Source organism: Emys orbicularis, chromosome 1 (assembly GCF_028017835.1).
Source record: "Emys orbicularis isolate rEmyOrb1 chromosome 1, rEmyOrb1.hap1, whole genome shotgun sequence".
Classification (NCBI taxonomy): domain Eukaryota; kingdom Metazoa; phylum Chordata; order Testudines; family Emydidae; genus Emys; species Emys orbicularis.
In genome coordinates, this window is record NC_088683.1 from 294,369,558 (window position 1) to 294,389,659 (window position 20,102).

A 20,102-nucleotide genomic window follows, 5' to 3' on the forward strand; every position below is an offset into this window, starting at 1 on the left:
GGATGGCCCTGCCTATGCACTTCAGAGAGTTCTTGAAGGCACCATGGCTTCTTCAGACCTAATATCTCCCAGTGCTCTTGCTGGGGAGTCCCTCTTCAGAGTGCCCAAAACCTTGGGCTGTGCCTTATGTGTGAGTAGATTTTTTTGCCAACTTACTGTAAATTTGCATTTTCAAATGTTACTTACAAATTACATCATTTAAAAATTAGCTATACATTAATGAGAAATAACATTAACAGACAACATTAACTCAGTAGTACAGCTTGTTACAAATGGTATATGTACAATCATAAAAATGTAGGGCTGGAACGGACCTTGAGAAATCATCAAATCCAGCCCTCTGCGCTGATACCGAACCAAGTTAACCTAACCATCCCTGACAGGTGTTTGTCCAACCTGTTCTTAAAAAACACCAATTATGGGGATTCCACAACTTCCCTTGGAAGCCTATTTCAGTGTTTAACTGCCCCTATAGTTAGAAAGTTTGTCCTAATGTCTAACCTAAAGGTATGTCTATACTGGCAGAGTTACATCACCGGCAGTTGCCTCTCAGAGAGAGCTGAAGGGAAACCACTGTTGTGTGTTCACACTGTCAGCTGCCTGCAAAATAGTGTGTTCACACTTGCGGCACTTGCCGTGGTATTAGGAGTGGTGCACTCTGGGCTTCTATCCTACAGAGCACCTCTTCCTCTTCTGCCGCTAACAGTTGTGGGAAGGCGGAAGGGGCCGCGGGGCATCCTGGGTCCTGTCCCAGTGCCCCATGATGCATTACTTTGCATCCCAGAAATCCCTGTGCTTCTGTCTGCATTTGGTGCCATCTTTCAACGGTTTGTGTACTCCACACTCTGCTTCTTGGGTCTGCAGGAATGGATCCTGCACTGTTAACCAATATGCTGCTCGCTCTCACTAACACGTCACAAGTGGCAGTGGAGTTATTCCTTAAACTACAAAGGCAAGAGGAGTTTGACATTGATTTCGCCATGCATAGTAGCTGTGACACAAGATTGCTTGTGGCATTCAGGAAGGGGCTGACCACAGTGGAAGGTCATGCAAATTTGGGATGACAAGCAGTGGCTGAAGAACTTTCAGATGAGGAAAGCCACATTCATGGGACTATGTGATTAGCTCACCCCAGCCCTACGGTGCAAGGACTTGAGAATGAGAGCTGCCCTGTTGTTGGAGAAGCACGAGGTGATTGCACTGTGGAAGCTGGCTACTCCAGACTGCTACCAATCGGTCACTAACCAGTTCGGAGTGGGAAAATTGACCGTTGGACTTGTGTTGATGGAAGTGTTCAGGGCCATTAATGGCATCCTGCTCCAAAAGACCACGTTGACTCTGGGCAATGTGTGTGATATTGTGGATGGCTTTGCACAAATGGGATTCCCTAACTGTGGAGGGGTGATAGATGGCACGCATATTCCAAGTCTGGCACCAGACCACCTAGCCACCGAGTACATTAATCAGAAGGGGTATTTCTCTATGGGTCTCCAGGTGCTTGTGGATCACCCATGGGCATTTCACGGACATTAACGCAGGCTGGTCCAGAAAGGTGCACGATGCATTCATCTTTTGGAACACTGCAAGCAGGGACTTTCTTCCTGGACCAGAAGATCACCATAGGGGAAGTCGAAATGCCCATTATGATCCTGGGAGACCCTGCCTACCCCTTAATGCTGTGGCTTATGAAGCCATACATGGGGCACCTTGACAGCAGCAAGGAACAGTTCAACAACAGGCCGAGCAAGTGCCGAATGACTGTTAAGTGCGCTTTTGGCCATTTAAAGGCCCGCTGGTGCTGCCTAAATGGAGGCTAGACCTGGCCAATGACAATATTCCTATGCTTATAGTCGTGTGCTGTACACTCCATAATATTTGTGAAGGGAAGGGTGAAGGCTTCACTCAGGGCTGGACCGCTGAGGCTCAGTGCCTGGAGGCTGAATTTGAACAGCCAGAGACCAGGGCTATTAGAGTGGTGCAGCGTGGGACCATAAGGATCAGGGATGACTTGAGGCAGCAATTTGAAGCTGAAAGCTGCTAATATTTGTTGCTATGCTCGGGAGTGCATTGCTTGTCATGCTAGGAGGTGATTGTGATTGGAGAGATGATGCACTATGAAGGTTTAAGAAAATTGCCTGTTGCTTTGCAGGGCTTTGTTTGCTTTCAATTAATGGAATAAAGATTGTTTTCAAACCAAAACAATTATTTTATTAAAAAACAACAACCGGAGGAGAGAGACAAACAAAAAAACATATCAGCACTGTGGGGGATGGGTGAAGGGAGGGTCCCAGGAGGAGCTGGGGTCCCAGGACTGTTAAAGATATGCGTATGTCCAGGTATCATATGCAACCTTGTCCTTTGGAGTTCAATGCAGCAGGTACAATACTTCAGCAGGGCTAAACTGCAGAGGGACGGGTGTTGAGTGCAGTGGGTACTGGAAGTCCACAGGGCTGGACTGTGATGGGGTAGGAGTGGAATGCAGCGGGTACAGACTGGAGCCAGGAAGTTGATAAGAGTGTGTTGGCAGTGTCTGGGGGGGCACATGGGAAAGAGTTTTGCGACAGCGGCTGTAGGGGAGGGCAGGAGTGGAGCTGCTCGTTTTGCAGTGCTAGTAGTGCCTGGAGCATGTCCGCTTGATGCTCCATAACATTTAAGAGCCGCTCCGTGGCTTCGTTCTGGCACGCTGCATTCTCCTTTCGGTCCCTCTTCTCACAGTCCCGCCACTCCTTCAATTCTTGTTTTTCGGGTGCAGAGTGCATCATGACATAACGCAGAAAGTCCTCTTTAGTTCTTCATGGCCTCTTTCTAATTCTGCGCAGCCGTTCAGCCGATGATAACAAAGAGGAAGGCTGGGCTCCCAAGGTCATATCTGTGAAGCCAAAATGCAACATTTTACAGAAGCGGTATTGTTTGCAACACACAGACCACTGATCAGTGATTTAAAACACAGCCACTATTCACATACCTGTCACTAATTGGCTGACCCCATGCAAGCACACGTGAGCCACAAGACAAACAAAATGGTGAGTAACCACAGGGGCAGGGGAAAGCAGAGTTCCAGGACTGTACTGTACACTGGGCATGTGACTCTTGGGGAGAGCCAGCACTGGGCAGGGGCTTATAATCATTACTGTCCCCACATTTTCCACAGGCTGTGTTCATTATGGAAGATTTCGCGCTGCTGAGGGTGAGCAGGGAATCAAGGGAGGGTCTTCTCCAAGACTGCAGCTTCCACCCTGGCCCTTATGCAGCTCGCCTGTGTGCAGCAATCCCCCCCGCCCCCAGTGACGGTAGAGTGGAGCGGGAAAGTTACCCTTAATGGGGCAAGAAAGCAACAAAGCAATCCTTCCAAAGAACCTGTGGCAGCAGATTGCCCAGTTTCCTGGAGATCTCTGAGGCAGATTCCCATGAAGTGAGGGAATCAATCAACACCATGTTCCACCACTCAGACTAGGCATGTGGTTGTACACGCATCATACAGACATGAGCCTGCTTTCTGCAACCCTCCTGCCCCCAACAACTCACTTCAGCTATTCCCCAAATCAAAGTCACTTACCAGGGGGCTCCTCTCCTGTTTGCACTTTGCCAAGCTTCGACAGCTGTGACTGGCTAGCCTCCTCCAGGGTAGAGAAGAGCTCCTGGCTCCATGCATCTCTGATCTCCGAGTCATCCTCTGCCTCTGGGTCCCCCTCCACCTCCACATCCTCGTCCAAGATTTCCTCCTCCTGGCTCAGTCCACTCTCGACTGGCACACGAGCCACCAAAGTATCCACAGTGGCCTTCACAGTGGTTGTGGGGTTGCTACCGAGTATCACGTCCAACTCTTTGTAGAACTGGCAGCTTGTGGGCGCAGCACCAGAGGAGCGGTTTGCCTCCAGTGCCTTGTGGTAGGCGTTCCGCAGCTCCTGCACTGCACTGTGTCCCGGTTATGGCCCCTTTCTGTCATGCATCATGAAATCTGTCTGTAGGTATCATAATTCCTATAGCAGGAGAGCAGCTGGGACTGGACAGCCTCCTCTCCCCAAACACTGATGAGGTCTAGCAGCTCGGCATTGCTCCAAGCGGGGGATCGCCTGGTGCATGGAGCAGGCATGGTCACCTGGAAAGATGCGCTGAAACCACTGCACACATTCCCAAGAAATTTAAGGGGGGGGCTCATGGTTGATCACCTGAGGGCAGGGCAGTAGAGTTCAAACAGATGACCAGAAAGGTGAGAACAGGCATTGTGGGACACCTCCCGGAGGCCAATTGCAGTGCTGTAATGGACCAGGGTATCTACACTGGCACCAAGATGCTGTAGCCCCAGCGCAGAAAACTGTATGCCTCTCGTCAGAGCGGTTTTTTAACAGCGCTGCAAGTGCACAGTTTCTGCGCACTAAGTGGCTTGGCAGTGTGTACACCTCGGGAGTTACACCGCAGAAAGCTAATTTACTGCATAGAAACTTGCCAGTGTAGACAAGGCCTAAGTCTCCCTTGCTACAGGTTAAGTCCATTACTTTGTGTCCTACTTTCAGAGAACAGTTGATCAGAATCCTCTTTATAACACCCCTTGCCACATTTGAAGACTATCAGTTCCCCACTACCACCTCAGTCTTTTCTCAAGACTAAACATGCCCAGTTTTTTAAACCTTTCCTTACAGGTCAGGATTTCTAATTGCTTTATCATCTTTATTGTTCTCCTGTGGACTCTCTCCATTTTGTCCATAACTTTCCTAAAGTGTGGCACCCCAAATTGTAAACTTCAGCTGACCCTCATCAGTGCAAAGCAAAGTGGGATAACTACCTCCTCTGTCTTACACACAACATGCCTCTTAGTACATATTAGCCTTTTTTGTAACTGCATCACATTTTTTTACTCCTGTTCAATTTGTGATCCACTATAACCTCCAGATCCTTTTCAGCAGTACTACCACCTAGACAGTTATTCCCCATTTTGTAGTTGTGCACATGATTTTTCCTTCCTATGTGAAATACTTTCCATTTACCTTTATTGACTTACATCTTGTTGATTTCAGACCAATTCTTTAATTTATCAGGGTCATTTTGAATTCTATTCAGTCCTCCAAAGTGACTGCAAGCCCTCCCAATATGGTGTCATCTGAAAATTTTATAAGCATATTCTCCACTCCGTTATCCAAGTCATTAATAAAAATATTGAATAATATCATGTCCAGGACCACTAGATAAACCCTCCCAGTTCGACAGTGAACCATTAATAAATACTTGTTGAGTATCGTCTTTCAACAAGCTGTACACCCATCTTATAGTAGTTTCATCTAGATGGCATCCCTAGTTTGCTTAAGAGTGTGTGAGACTATGTGAAAACATTTTCTAAAAATCAAGATATATTATGTCTATTGCTTCCCACCATCCACTAAGCCAGTAACCCTCTCAAAGGAGGAAATTAGGTTGGTCTGGCATACTAAGTGTCAAATTCTACAAGGAATTCCACTTTGTATTATATCAAATATTATTTATAAATAATATAGGGTGATATAAAAATAAAATGCATTTGAATAATTATGTACAAGATGACAGAATTAAGGTGGAGCACTAGAATTTCCTGATTTCTGAATGCTTGATTTATGAACTTTACTGATCCATTAATCCCATTTATGGCCCTGATCTTTAAAGAAAATCTGAGCCATTCAGTTTGTGGGACTTACAAGCTCCTCCAGTTTCAACAACACAGAATTTGTAAGCTCTTTGAGATGGAAATATGCAGTCTGAAGCCTCATTAATCCAGCCATCCTAAATTGAGCTAGAATTCAAACCCAGCAAATGAATCCTTATCAAAAGTATCCTTATCATTTAGCTTTCCTTAACAAATGTATCCATTGTATTTATTTGTATTATTATAGCATAGCACCTAGCAGCCCTAATCATGGACCAGGACCATTGCGCTAGGTGCTGTATGTAGTTAGTTGTTGGCTGCATGTGTGTTCTTCCTGTGTACTGTGCCAGCTCTGCACAGATAGCCAACACAGCAGACCTCAATCGAACTGTCCATAAAGGCCACAGACCCATTTCAGCAGCAAAGGCACCTGGTCAGATTTATTGTCAACTAAGCATGTTCCTAGTATCTCTACAGGATCACTAACACATGTATGCCCGTGGACCAGCTCAGTGAATGGTGGGACTTTCCATTTCCCCCCTTGGCTGGCCAAAGACACTTCCTCTGAGAGCCCTCTTTATACACCAATACAAACAAATTACCTATTACCCCTCTGACCTAGTTAGTTACCACCCTTTACCTTGTTCATGTAAGATTGATCAAAACATCCCTATCCATCACACTGTCCTCCTGGACATTTCTTTAAGAGGGATTGACATTTCCCTGTTATCTTTGGGGAGTGAATTTACACCATACTTGGTATCAGGGTATTCTGGTACCACCCTTCTGGAATGTGTTTGCGTGAACGGCCTGTGTCTAGTACTTCTTAGGAATATGTGTGTTTTTGCAATGCCAGCCCCGTTCATGCCAGGTTCTATGAACTTGCAAGCAGGCATGCTTTGTGACAGGGCCTGACTTCTCCTCACAACCTGATTTTGCTAACTTTGCTTTATATCAGCAGGGCTTGACTAATACTTTAGTTCAGCCTCAGGCCTCATACCAGGCCTCATGACTCAGGCTCTCTCCCTCTACCACACTGTACACACTACAAAACACTTAAACTGCATGACTCCTTTACTGCACAACATGGGCAACTTTTAAAACAAAACTGTCAGCTTCAAAGGAGCTCAGTACCTTCAAGAGGTGGCTTTACCAGATGACTGAAGAACCTATCCCATATCAGGGTGCTATACGCTAGAAGAATCCTTGATTTCATACTATACGGAAGTCAAGTTGAATGTAGAAGACTGAAGAAGAAGACTGGATTCCACAACCTAGAGGACATTGAATCTGTTCAACAAGAAACTATAATTCTCCTCAACCCCATCTTCATCAACCTGTGACCCTCCAGGTGGAAGAGAAAACCGATTCCTCCCTCATGGCCATAGGGGGAGGGAGCAGAAACTCTTTGAAAAGGTCTAACCCAGGAAGTGATCTTTCTCTCCAGAAGGGAGCAGCATAGCAGGATGGGTTGTGGAGCCGCATGGCAAACCAGAAGCAGAGTAGAGAAGGAAGAGCTGTAGAGGTGCTGCAGAGGCCACACAGCGAGCTGGGAACTGTGCTTGAGGGAAGCAGAAAGAGAAGAGCTGCTGGAGGGGTTACATGGCGAGAGAGGAGCTGAAGAGGGAAGCAGGGCCAGGCAGCAGAGACTCTGAGGAGCCTCATGCAGAGTGGAAACTGAGAAGCCACATTTGGAGTTGTCTGTGACTGGGAGGCACTGCAGCAGCATACACATCTGTACAGTACTTGAGGAAAGTGGCAGAGATCGGGCAGAAGTCCTGCAACCAGAAGGCTGAGTATAGGGAAGCCTGGAGAGAGCTCTCAAGACATAGAGGCAGTGGCCAGCCCAGGTTCTTAAAGGGATAGCAGCCAACCATTTCAGCCAAAGTGCCTGAGACAAATACAGAGGATTAGCCTGGGAAGTGCTCAGTGTTGGAACCATGAGATGGGGTTACCATACTTCTGAAAGGCAATTAAATACAACCAGGAATTCTGAGTGGCCTTGTAGCCTAATTGCCAGTGCGGTTGGAGCAACCACCTAGCAGAAGCCATGTGAGAAGTACTGCCACAACGGCACAGCACAGCACAGCACAGATGAGACACACCACAGACTGAATCTGGCTGAGAAACCTGCAGCTTACCTCATTGCCTCTAATAGAGCAATGGACTGGAAAGTGCACCCCCAATACTGGGGCTGAGGAGCCCTACCCTCTTTGTACTGCCTCTGGGGTCAAACTACAGACAGCTATGTTTTACCTTAAAAAGGAACTAGTTAAGCCACCATACCTGCAGCATTTGCAATTTCTTCATTTTCTACCAGATCTAGTAAAATATCCCTTCACCTTAGCCTTGTGTCTGAGTACTTATTAAAACTCACCAGGACTTGTGCATATAAGCTCTAGCACAGGGATCAGCAACCTTCGGCATGCGGCCCGCCAGAGTAAGCACCCTGGCAGGCCGGGCCGGTTTGTTTACCTGCTGTGTCCACAGGTTCGGCTGATTGCGGCTCCCACTGGCTGCAGTTCGCCGCTCCAGGCCAATGGGGGCTGCAGGTAGTGGCGTGGGCCGAGGGATGTGCTGGCCGCCACTTCCCGCCACCCCCATTGGCCTGGAGCTACGAACTGCGGCCAGTGGGAGCCACGATCGGCCGAAACTTGTGGCACCTTAGAGACTAACAAATGTATTTGGGCATACACTTTTGTGGGCTAGAACCCCAATACTAATTTCTCCCTACTTTTACTCACAACTTCTTGTCAACTGTCTGTAATGGGCCACTCTCTTACCACTTCAAAAGTTATTTTTTCCTCCCTTGGTATCCCGCTATTAATTGATTTAGCTCATTAGACTGACCAACACTTGGTAAAGCACCCCCATCCATTCATGTATTTATACCTGCTCCTGTATGTTTTACTTCATCCATCTGATGAAGTGGGTTCTAGCCCATGAAAGCTTATGCCCAAATAAATTTATTAGTCTCTAAGGTGCCACAAGGACTCTTCATTTTTTTTACTCTGAAAACTGTAATCCAGAAGGCTCACGCCATTGGTGGAATTCTGGGAGAGGGAGTATTTCAACTAAGGAGAAGCCTGAGGGGTCAAAACTGATTCCAGCAGCTGCTAGAGCAGGGATCGGCAACCTTTGCTCCATTGTCCTGGTCTGGGAAAGATGTAACGTAACCCTGCTTGCTCATGGTGGATATACAGACAGAGAGGCATTCGTGTTTCAGTTTTCATAGATTCATAGATTCTCGGACTGGAAGGGACCTCGAGAGGTCATCGAGTCCAGTCCTCTGCCCTCATGGCAGGACCAAATACTGTCTAGACCATCCCTGATAGACATTTATCTAACCTACTCTTAAATATCTCCAGAGATGGAGATTCCACAACCTCCCTAGGCAGTTTATTCCAGTGTTTAACCACTCTGACAGTTAGGAACTTTTTCCTAATGTCCAACCTAAACCTCCCTTGCTGCAGTTTAAGCCCATTGCTTCTTGTTCTATCCTTAGAAGCTAAGGTGAACAAGTTTTCTCCCTCCTCCTTATGACACCCTTTTAGATACCTGAAAACGGTTATCATGTCCCCTCTCAGTCTTCTCTTTTCCAAACTAAACAAACCCAATTCTTTCAGCCTTCCTTCATAGGTCATGTTCTCAACACCTTTAATCATTCTTGTTGCTCTTCTCTGGACCCTCTCCAATTTCTCCACATCTTTCTTGAAATGCGGTGCCCAGAACTGGACACAATACTCCAGTTGAGGCCTAACCAGCGCAGAGTAGAGCGGAAGAATGACTTCTCGTGTCTTGATCACAACACACCTGTTAATACATCCCAGAATCATGTTTGCTTTTTTTGCAACAGCATCACACTGTTGACTCATATTTAGCTTGTGGTCAACTATAACCCCTAGATCCCTTTCTGCCGTACTCCTTCCTAGACAGTCTCTTCCCATTCTGTATGTGTGAAACTGATTGTTCCTTCCTAAGTGGAGCACTTTGCATTTGTCTTTGTTAAACTTCATCCTGTTTACCTCAGACCACTTCTCCAAATTGTCCAGAACATTTTGAATTATGACCCTGTCCTCCAAAGCAGTTGCAGTCCCTCCCAGTTTGTTATCATCTGCAAACTTAATAAGCGTACTTTCTATGCCAATATCTAAGTCGTTAATGAAGATATTGAACAGAGCCGGTCCCAAAACAGACCCCTGCGGAACCCCACTTGTTATGCCTTTCAAGCAGGATTGGGAACCATTAATAACAACTCTCTGAGTACGGTTATCCAGCCAGTTATGCACCCACCTTATAGTAGCCCCATCTAAATTGTATTTGCCTAGTTTATCAATAAGAATATCATGCGAGACCGTATCAAATGCCTTACTAAAGTCTAGGTATACCACATCCACAGCTTCTCCGTTATCCACAAGGCTCGTTATCCTATCAAAGAAAGCTATCAGATTGGTTTGACACGATTTGTTCTTTACAAATCCATGCTGGCTGTTCCCTATCACCTTACCACCTTTCAAGTGTTTGCAGATGATTTCCTTAATTACTTGCTCCATTATCTTCCCTGGCACAGAAGTTAAACTAACTGGTCTGTAGTTTCCTGGGTTGTTTTTATTTCCCTTTTTATAGATGGGCACTATATTTGCCCCTTTTCCAGTCTTCTGGAATCTCTCCCGTCTCCCATGATTTTCCAAAGATAATAGCTAGAGGCTCAGATACCTCCTCTATTAGCTCCTTTAGTATTCTAGGATGCATTTCATCAGGCCCTGGTGACTTGCAGGCATCTAAGTTTTCTAAGTGATTTTTAACTTGTTCTTTTTTTATTTTATCTGCTAAACCTACCCCCTTCCCATTAGCATTCACTAGGTTAGGTATTCCTTCAGACTTCTCGGTGAAGACCGAAACAAAGAAGTCATTAAGCATCTCTGCCATTTCCAAGTTTCCTGTTACTGTTTCTCCCTCTTCACTGAGCAATGGGCCTACCCTGTTTTGGTCTTCCTCTTGCTTCTAATGTATTGATAAAATGTCTTCTTGTTTCCCTTTATTCCCGTAGCTAGTTTGAGCTCATTTTGTGCCTTTGCCTTTCTAATCTTGCCCCTGCATTCCTGTGTTGTTTGCCTATGTTCATCCTTTGTAATCTGTCCTAGTTTCCATTTTTTATATGACTCCTTTTTATTTTTTAGATCATGCAAGATCTCGTGGTTAAGCCAAGGTGGTCTTTTGCCACATTTTCTATCTTTCCTAACCAGTGGAATAGCTTGCTTTTGGGCCCTTAATAGTGTCCCTTTGAAAAACTGCCAACTCTCCTCAGTTGTTTTTCCCCTCAGTCTTGATTCCCATGGGATCTTACCTATCAGCTCTCTGAGCTTACCAAAATCTGCCTTCCTGAAATCCATTGTCTCTATTTTGCTGTACTCCCTTCAACCCTTCCTTAGAATTTCAAACTCTATGATTTCATGATCACTTTCACCCAAGCTGCCTTCTACTTTCAAATTCTCAATGAGTTCCTGCCTATTTGTTCAAATCAAGTCTAGAACAGCTTCCCCCCAGTAGCTTTTTCAACATTCTGAAATAAAAAGTTGTCTGCAATGCAGTCCAAGAATTTGTTGGATAGTCTGTGCCCCGCTGTGTTATTTTCCCAACATATATTTGGATAGTTGAAGTCCCCCATCACTACCAAATCTTGGGCTTTGGATGATTTTGTTAGTTGTTTAAAAAAAGCCTCATCCACCTCTTCCACCTGGTTAGGTGGCCTGTAGTAGACTCCTAGCATGACATCACCCTTGTTTTTTACCCCTTTTAGCCTAACCCAGAGACTCTCAAAACTTCCGTCTCCTATCTCCATCTCCACCTCAGTCCAAGTGTGTACATTTTTAATATATAAGGCAACACCTCCTCCCTTTTCCCCCGTCTATCCTTCCTGAGCAAGCTGTACCCATTCACACCAACATTCCAATCATGTGTATTATCCCACCAAGTTTCAGTGATGCCAACAATGTCACAGTTGTATTTATTTATTAGCACTTCCAGTTCTTCCTGCTTATTACCCATACTTCTTGCATTTGTATATAGGCATCTAAGATACCGGTTCGATCTTGCCTCCCAGTTTTGCCCTGACCCTCCTTTCTCTCTGCCATGATAGCCCACACTCCCTCTTGTTTCTGACCCATCTCCCAGGTCTCCATGTTTCCCACTTACCTGTGGGCTTTGCTCACCTGTCCCTGTCGAACCTAGTTTAAAGCCCTCCTCACTAGGTTAGCCAGTCTGTGTCCAAATAGGGTCTTTCCCCTCCTCGAAAGGTGAACGCCATCTCTGCCTAGCAGTCCTTCCTTGAATAGCATCCCGTGGTCAAGGAAGACAAAGCCCTCCTGGCGACACCATCTTCGCAGCCAGGCCTTCACCTCCATGAGGCATCTGTCTCTGCCCAGGCCCCTACCTTTGACAGGAAGAATCAAAGAGAATACCACCTGCGCTCCAAACTCCTTCACCCGTACTTCCAGAGCCCTGTAGTCACTCTTGATCTGCTCAGTGTCACACCTCGCAGTATCATTTGTGCCCACATGGATGAGTAGCATGGGGTACTAGTCAGAGGGCTAGATAATCCTCGACAATGCCTCCGTAACATTTCGGATACGGGCCCCCGGCAGGCAGCATACCTCCCGAGATGAAATGTCAGGGCGACAGATGGGCACCTCCGTCCCCCTCAGCAGAGAGTGTCCGACCACCACTACCCTACATTTCCTATTTGCAGTGGTGGCAGCAGACCTCCCAGCCTTAGGGGTATGAGGCTTCTCCTCCTTTACTGTAGGAGGTGATTCCTTCTCTCCTGTATCAAGAAGAGCATAACGGTTACCTATTACCATGGGAGGGTTCGGAGCAGGGGTGGAGCACTGCCTGCTGCCAGAAGTAACCAGCTGCCAGTGTCCACCCTGTGCCATCTCCTCCTCCACCAGTGGTGTATCAGCAGTCCTGTGTACTGGGACAGCTACCTCAGCTGTCTCCACATGGACACTGTCCAGGAATTGCTCGTGGATTCGGATGCTCCTCAACCTAGCCACCTCCTCCTGTAGCTCTCCCACCTGCTGCCTGAGAGATTCCACCAGCAGGCACCTTTCACATTGGATGGTCCCCCCAGCCTGGATATCAGTAAGTGGAAATTGCAAGTCACAGTCTCTGCAAAACCACACCAGGATCTGGGTAGAAGCATCCATGCTCAGGCGCTCTGTCTGGCTACAGGCGCAGGTGGAGGAGACAGAAGCAGGTGTTGCGGGTCTTCCTAACCATCGTAAGCCTCCCTCTGTCAAACACCCCCTCAAACTCTCCTGTCTGCAGCCCCCGTCCGCTGAAAAGGTTGTTTAAGCAAGAAGTTTTGAATGTAGTTGGTTTATAGGTTTTAAGGGGAATAAAGGGAAAACAGATAGAACCGGCAAGGGACCCTCGCCCCCTTCCCACTCCCCTTCCAAACTCCCTTGTGAAACTCCCTGTTAGCAGCCCCTGTTCGCAAAAGCTCCCTGGTTGCTTGTGCACTGCTTTATAAAGCCTGGCCTGTATGACAACAACTTCATAATATCACCTGTACAGGCAGATTCTTCAAATCATCACAAAGCTAAAACTGTTTTATATTTTTTAAGTGGCTTGTGGCAATTGCTGGATTGGCAGCCATGTAAATAAAACCAACATAAAGTGCCCATTTCTGCCCTGGCAAACACAAGTGCTACTTCCATCAATACTCAGTGGATGGTAGGTTATGCATCTGAGAGTGGCACTGGGTCCCAAAAGCACAGCATTGGCAATGGTATTATAGTTGCTATCCTTATCACTGCCTGCCGGGACCACATCTAAAGGTGAAAGAGTAGTTCACGCTCCATTCTTAATTATAAGACTGCCTAAACCAATTCTGTGACACTGGTTTTTGTGATGTGAACAATTGTTGAACAAAAAGCATTACTGCAATGGGGCCACCAACACATTTCACCTAGGGCATGAAATAACCATCCTATGACAATGACCTTCTGTCATTAGCAACCTGAACCGATTGACAGCTGAATAGCTCTGAATCCCAATTCCCAGTCTCCTGAGCCATCTGATCCCCAGATTTTTTTCATTTTAGGAGTTTGTTTCAAAGGTTATTTTTCTGATTAAAGGCAAACATTGAGCCTACTTGCAAATTTGGGACGTGTACAGCCCTCTACGAAAGGTGAGGCCAAGAATTTAAAAATGCAGTTTAAGAGAGCTGAAAAGGTAGATCCAGCAAACATTTCTACAGTAGGTTTCAATCCCAAAGCCCTGTTGCTTTTATCAAACCACTACCTTTCCAATATCATTGCATTGCTCTTAAAAAGAGACAAAGTCTGGGATTTTCATTTCTTTCATGTATGAATCTTTTAAAGGAGAGCACAGACATTTTTTTTTTCCTCCGGCAGCCTTTGAAATGCTTAATCACTAATGTTACTTCCTTCCATTTACGCATAAAGAATGAGTTTCTGCTGATGTCAGTGATCACTGCATTTGAAAAGTAGTTTAAGGAGTAATGCTGTGCTATGCCTTGTCAACAGCCACTGCTCTAGTAGCTGTCAGCTCCTGCAGGCCCCCAGGTATTATTAAAGAAAATATGTGGAATAGCAGCACTAACCCTGCTGTGTGCACTCCCTCTCTATTTTATTATATGGATTTACATTACTGCAGAACATGGCAGTACTGTTATAAATAAACCAACAATGTGTGTGACTCATGCTGGAGGACAGGAAGCATCTGCATCAAACGCCAAAAGTCACCTTCTTGTTATATTATGTTACCATTCCAGTTCTCATTTTAGTTTGAGAAGGGTTTTTTATACAGATTTTTGTTGTTTTAGTTCCCCATTTTTTTTCTTTTCTTTTTGGCTTGCGTGGCTCTCTTTGTATCTGCATTAATCAAAGATACTGCAGGTGGAATGATAATGATTCCTAACATGGCCCTGCCCTTCAGAGTCTTTTCTAGTGACTCCCATTGCAGCCTTGTTTATCGTGCTGGGACTAATCAGTCTCCTCTCACAAGGAGTACTAGTGATTTTCAGTATCAACCTAAGGGAGGCATTTGAATAGAAGGGGCCAATCATATACTGGTCACCTCTCTAAGAGACTTGAGCTGCAACAGATTAAGAGCCAGAAACCCAGGGTCATTCCCAGATCTAGATGTTCCTACCACAATTTACTCCTGGGCTAGGTTTTGGTGTAATGATAAGTCACCACCTGGGCATTGCCATGCCTGAAGATGCCACTGGTCCATCTACTTCAGTAGGCTGTCTCCAACTATGACCACTACTGCCAACTCTAGAGGTAAGTATAAAAAAGTCTGAAGTGGGTAATACTGGAATAACCTACCCACAGAGGAAATTTCTTTCCAACTCCGATCCTTGATTTTGGCTTATGCCCTGAATGATGTTGGTTTATATCCCTGCCAAACTGCTGGTGTGTTTTTTTATTCTGTGTAATAAAACTGGTTGTTCTCATTATCCATATAAGCATTCAATCCTTTTCTGAATCTCACAAAGCTCTTGACCAGAGTGATATTGTCATCATCATTACACAGTTACCCCTTTATGCATTCAAGTACTGTTCAGTCTGAAGAAGTGATTCATTGTTGTTAGTTTTGTGATTTACTTTCTTTTTGGCAGAGCTGTTTAAAGCAGTTTGCTCTCCACCTTAATCTCATTAACCAGAGTCAATTCTTGAGAAAGAGTTGCGTCCAAAAGCTGGATATTGGTGCTTTGGTTGAAATTCCCGAAAGAAGGCTTTGTCTGTATGCTGTTTAACCACCTCTGTTCAAGTTCTAGAGTATATAATGGAAATAAAACCAGTTACACTAAGCAAATACCTAATGTCCATGTCATTGATTTCTCCTCCAACAGGAAAGCAACTATCAAGGCCCTGAAATCTGCTACCACTCAGAAGAGGAGCAGTATCTTATGGTTATGAGTGCTATAGGATAACCATAAATTGCAAAAATTTCTTTTATCAGTTTCAAATGTTCTAGTTTTCAGTTTAATTGAATGTTCCCTTGAAACAATGAACTAAGCTTGGTGGTCCCACAGTTCCGTTTACTTCAAGCTAACTTCATCATACCTGGTAGCTCCAGAGAATTTAACTTGTCACCTGTTAAACAAGATCTTAATCTTCAACAGACTATACAAATGTGATCAAAACAGGCCTAATTCTGCCACCCTTACTCACAACAAAAAGCACCTTACACCACTTATAGCCCCACTGAAATCAGTCAGACTATGGCCTTGTCTACACTACAGAGTTTTGTCGATGCAATTTAAGCTGGCAATCAAAAACAGGTATAATTACATCGTTTGTGCATGTTCACACAGTGCTTCTTCTGTTGGCGGACCGCGTCCACAGTCTGTGCTCTAGCATCAACAGTGAGAGCAGTGCACGGTGAGTAGCTATCAGCAGCTAGGAGTTGTGGGAAGGTGGAGTGGATCACAGTGTATCATGGGTTTGGGGTCAACTTCCCATGATGCAGTTCTTTCTGTCCCAGCATTCCATGGGCTTCCGACTGCCTTTCGTGGCATTTTTCAATGTCCCATGTTTACTGTGCACCTGCCATCTCTGTCTGCTCCCTACAGTTGTGGTCACTGTTATGAACACATCGCAGATGGTCATGTGGTATATCACAAGCTCCGAATCTTAACAGGAATCAGAGTTGACTGCCCTGCTGAGTGCCATGGAAAAAAATAATACCAGATTACTTTTGGCATTCACGGAGCAGCTGAACACAGTGGACTGTCACTTTGGGGCTTGGGAAACAAGCACTGAGTGATGGGATCACATCATTATACAGGTCTGGGATGACGAGCAGTGGCGGCAGAACTTTTGGATGCAGAAAGCCACCTTCCAGGAACTGTGTGCGGAGCTCAGCCCACCACTACAGCACAAGGACACCAAAACAAGAGCTGCCCTCTTAGCAGAGAAGCATGTGGTAATTGCTGTGTGGAAGCTGACAACTCCAGACTGCTACTGGTCAGTCGCGCATCAGTTTCGAGTTGGAAAGTTGACTGTTGGGGCTGTGGTAACACAAGTGTGCAGGACCATTAATCACATCCTGCTACAAAGGACTGTGACTCTTGGCAATGCCTGTGAAACATTGGAGGGCTTTGCGGCAATGGGATTGGGGTGATAGATAGCCACGCATATTCCAGTTTTGACCCTGGACCATCTTACAAAGGAGTACATCAACAGAAAAGGGTACTTCTCTATGGTATTGCAGGCGCTTGTGTATCACTATGGGTGTTTCACTGACATCAACGCAGGATGGTCCAGGAATGTGCATGATGCGCGCAGCTTCAGGAATACTGCCTGTACAGAAAGCTGCAAGCAGGGACTTTCTTTCCAGACCAAAATATTCCAGTGGAGGATGTTGAAATGCCCATAGTGATCCTGGGAGAACCAGTGTACCCATTACTCCCATGGCTCATGAAGCCTTACATGGGAAATCTTGACAGCAGCAAGGAGTGCTTCAACAATAGGCTGAGCAGGTGCAGAAGTACCCTAGAACATGCCTTTGACAGATTAAAGGCACACTGGCACTGCCTTTATGTCAGGTTAGACCTAAATGAGGAAAATATTCCTGTGGTCATAGCAGCCTACTGCGTGCTCCATAATATTTGTGAGGCTAAGGGTGAACATTTTCCCCTGGGATGGAGCATGGAGGCAGATCGCCTGGCTGCTGAATTTGAGCAGCCAGATACCAAGACTATTAGAGTGGCCGAATGTGGGGTGGGGTGGGGGGGCTATTCAAATCAGGGAGGCTTTGAGGTAACACTTTGACCATGGGCATCTGTAATGTGTCTTTCTATACAGCACTTTGCCATGCTTTGTTAATTTGCCACCTTGCATGAAAATTGTGATGATTCCTGACCGGGATTTAAAGTCAGCAAATGATCAAACTGCCACTATGTATTACTATCAGTAGCAACCACCATGTGTAGGAGATGAATAAATATTGGTTATCTTTCAGACAGTTTGTTCTTATTAAATACCAATTAACAACAATAAAAAAGGCTTGGTGGGAAGGAAGATAAGAGTGCAGGGCAGTGTAGGCTCTCATAGCTGTGTGTAAGTCCAGTTAGCATTTTGGAAGCTGTCTGAAGCAAATGAGAGAATGGGGTACCGAGAAGTTCAAGGAAGTTGCAAAGAATGTGTGGAAGGAGTTTGGGTAGGACATGGAAAGCAGTTTTGTATGAGCTGTAGGGGGGACGAGTATGCATGTGTTCTGCCTGGAGTGTGATTAGCAACTTCAACTTCTCTGTTTGCTTCTCCATCATTTGTCATCCGCTCCTAGCCCTTTACAGTGGCTCCTCACTCTCCTTTCTGTCCCACCTTTCTATTTCTATACAATAATTATTGTAAACTACATCTGTTTTAACATACGAATCACTTTCTCAATGTCCCTTGGCAAGCACACATCTCAGCAAACACCCTAAACGTGGTGAGTTTGGCACTGGGGGAAAGGGGTTAGGTGTTCAAGATGGGGCAAAAGGCCTATGTGTTTTTTTAAGAGGATCACTGCAGGTGACTAGGGACAACATTGTAAATTCTGCCACCATTTTCCACAGGCGGGAGTCATTGAAGCTGATATCTCACTCCTGAGGGTAAGCAAGGATGCAAGGGTGCATCTCCTGGATGCGTGAGGCTTCAGACCCGGTCCCTATGCTGCTTGCCTGTGTGCCTCTCTGGTCCCTGCACAAGTGATTACCAAATGGCATGGAAAAGTTTCCTACAATGACTGAAGGAACAAAGGAGCTCTGTCAAGGAATCTTCAACAAAGGATTGGCAAGTACCTCCAGGAAAGTTTCCTAGAGATTTCTCTGGAGGATTCCTGTGAAATCTTGGTGTGCATTAACACACTGTTCTGCTGCACTGCTTAGCCTCACAGGGGAATGTGGAGCACATGCAAACACAGTTAGTCTTGTACATTTCTATCCTTTCACCCACTTCTAGAATATACAGAGAAAAAGACAGCTCTACCTCATATAACTGAGCAGCATCAACTCAACAAGATCACTTACCAGGGCTCTCCTCTCCTGCATCATGCATGCCAGAGATGGGCTGCTGGGACTGGCTAGACCCTTCCGGACTGGAAAAGAGCTCCTGACTCACCGCTCCATATCGTCCTCCAACTTCACCTCTTCATCCATGACTTTGTCCTCAGTGTTGAGTTCACTGTCTGCCACCTCCAGCTCTGCCAAAGTATCCACAGGGCTCTTGGCAGTGGCGGTGGGGTCATAGCCAAGGATGACATCCAGCTCCTTATAGAAGTGGCAGGTTTTTGGCGCAGCACCAGAGTGACAGTTTGCCTCCCTTGCCTTCTGTTATGTCTGCCTCCGTTCCTTTCTCTTCACACAGCACTAATGCATGTCCCGTTTTTAGTCCTTATCCAACAAGCCATGAGAAATCTGGTTGTAGGGTATCAAAGTTCCTACAGCTGGAGCAGAGCTGGGGACTGCACAGCCTCTTCTCCCCACAGTGCCAGCAGATCCAAAAACTCAGGTGTGCTCCAAGCAGCAGAGCATTTGCTGTGTGGATCACCATGGTCTGCTGGGAAGATGAGATGTGCGCTGTCCAAACCAAGGAAACAGGAAGTGGAATTTCAAAAATTCCCAGGTTTTTAAAGGGGGAGGGGCAGATACTTGTGTACCTGGGTGCAGGGCAGCAGAGTTCAAATTGCTGACCAGAGTGGTCAGGATGGGCATTTTGCAACGCCTCCTGGAGGCAATTTACAGTGACATAACCAAGCGCTTTGTCTACACTGACACTTTGGCAAGTAACTATGCCACAAAAAGCTCTACGCCTCTCGATAAGGTGGTTTTATTTTGTCAGCAAAGCAGGAGAGTTTTGTCGGAAGAAGGAGCACTGCAGTGTGCACACCTCCACTGTTTTGTCGAAGAAACCTGACTTTTGTCGACAAAATTGTGTAGTGTAGACCAGTGGTTCTCAACCAGGGGCCTGGGGCCCCCTGGGGGGGACATGAGCAGGTTTCAGGGGGTCTGCCAAGTGGGGCCAGCATTAGACTCGCTGGCACCCAGGGAAGAAAGTCGAAGCCCCCACCACATGGGGCTGAAGCCAAAGCCTGAGCAATGTAACTTCATGGGGGGGACCCGTGGCATGGGGCCCCAGGCAATTGCCCTGTTTGCTATCCCCTAAGGCCAGCCCTGGCTTTTATGTACAGAAAACCAGTCATTGTGGCACAGCTGGGCCATGGAGTTTTTATAGTATGTTGGGGGGGGCCTCAGAAAGAAAAAGGTTGAGAACTCCTGGTGTAGACAAGGCCTGTGTGGAGTGAGGTATTACTTGTGATCTATGTACATCCTGAAGGTCATGATGAAAGAGTATTTGATATCTTATATGTACAAAAGGCTAAAATGAATGCAAATCTTTTGGGATTTTGAAGACGTAAGTGCTGAAAATGTTTTGTGTATTAAAATGTGTTTTTCTCATTGATTACA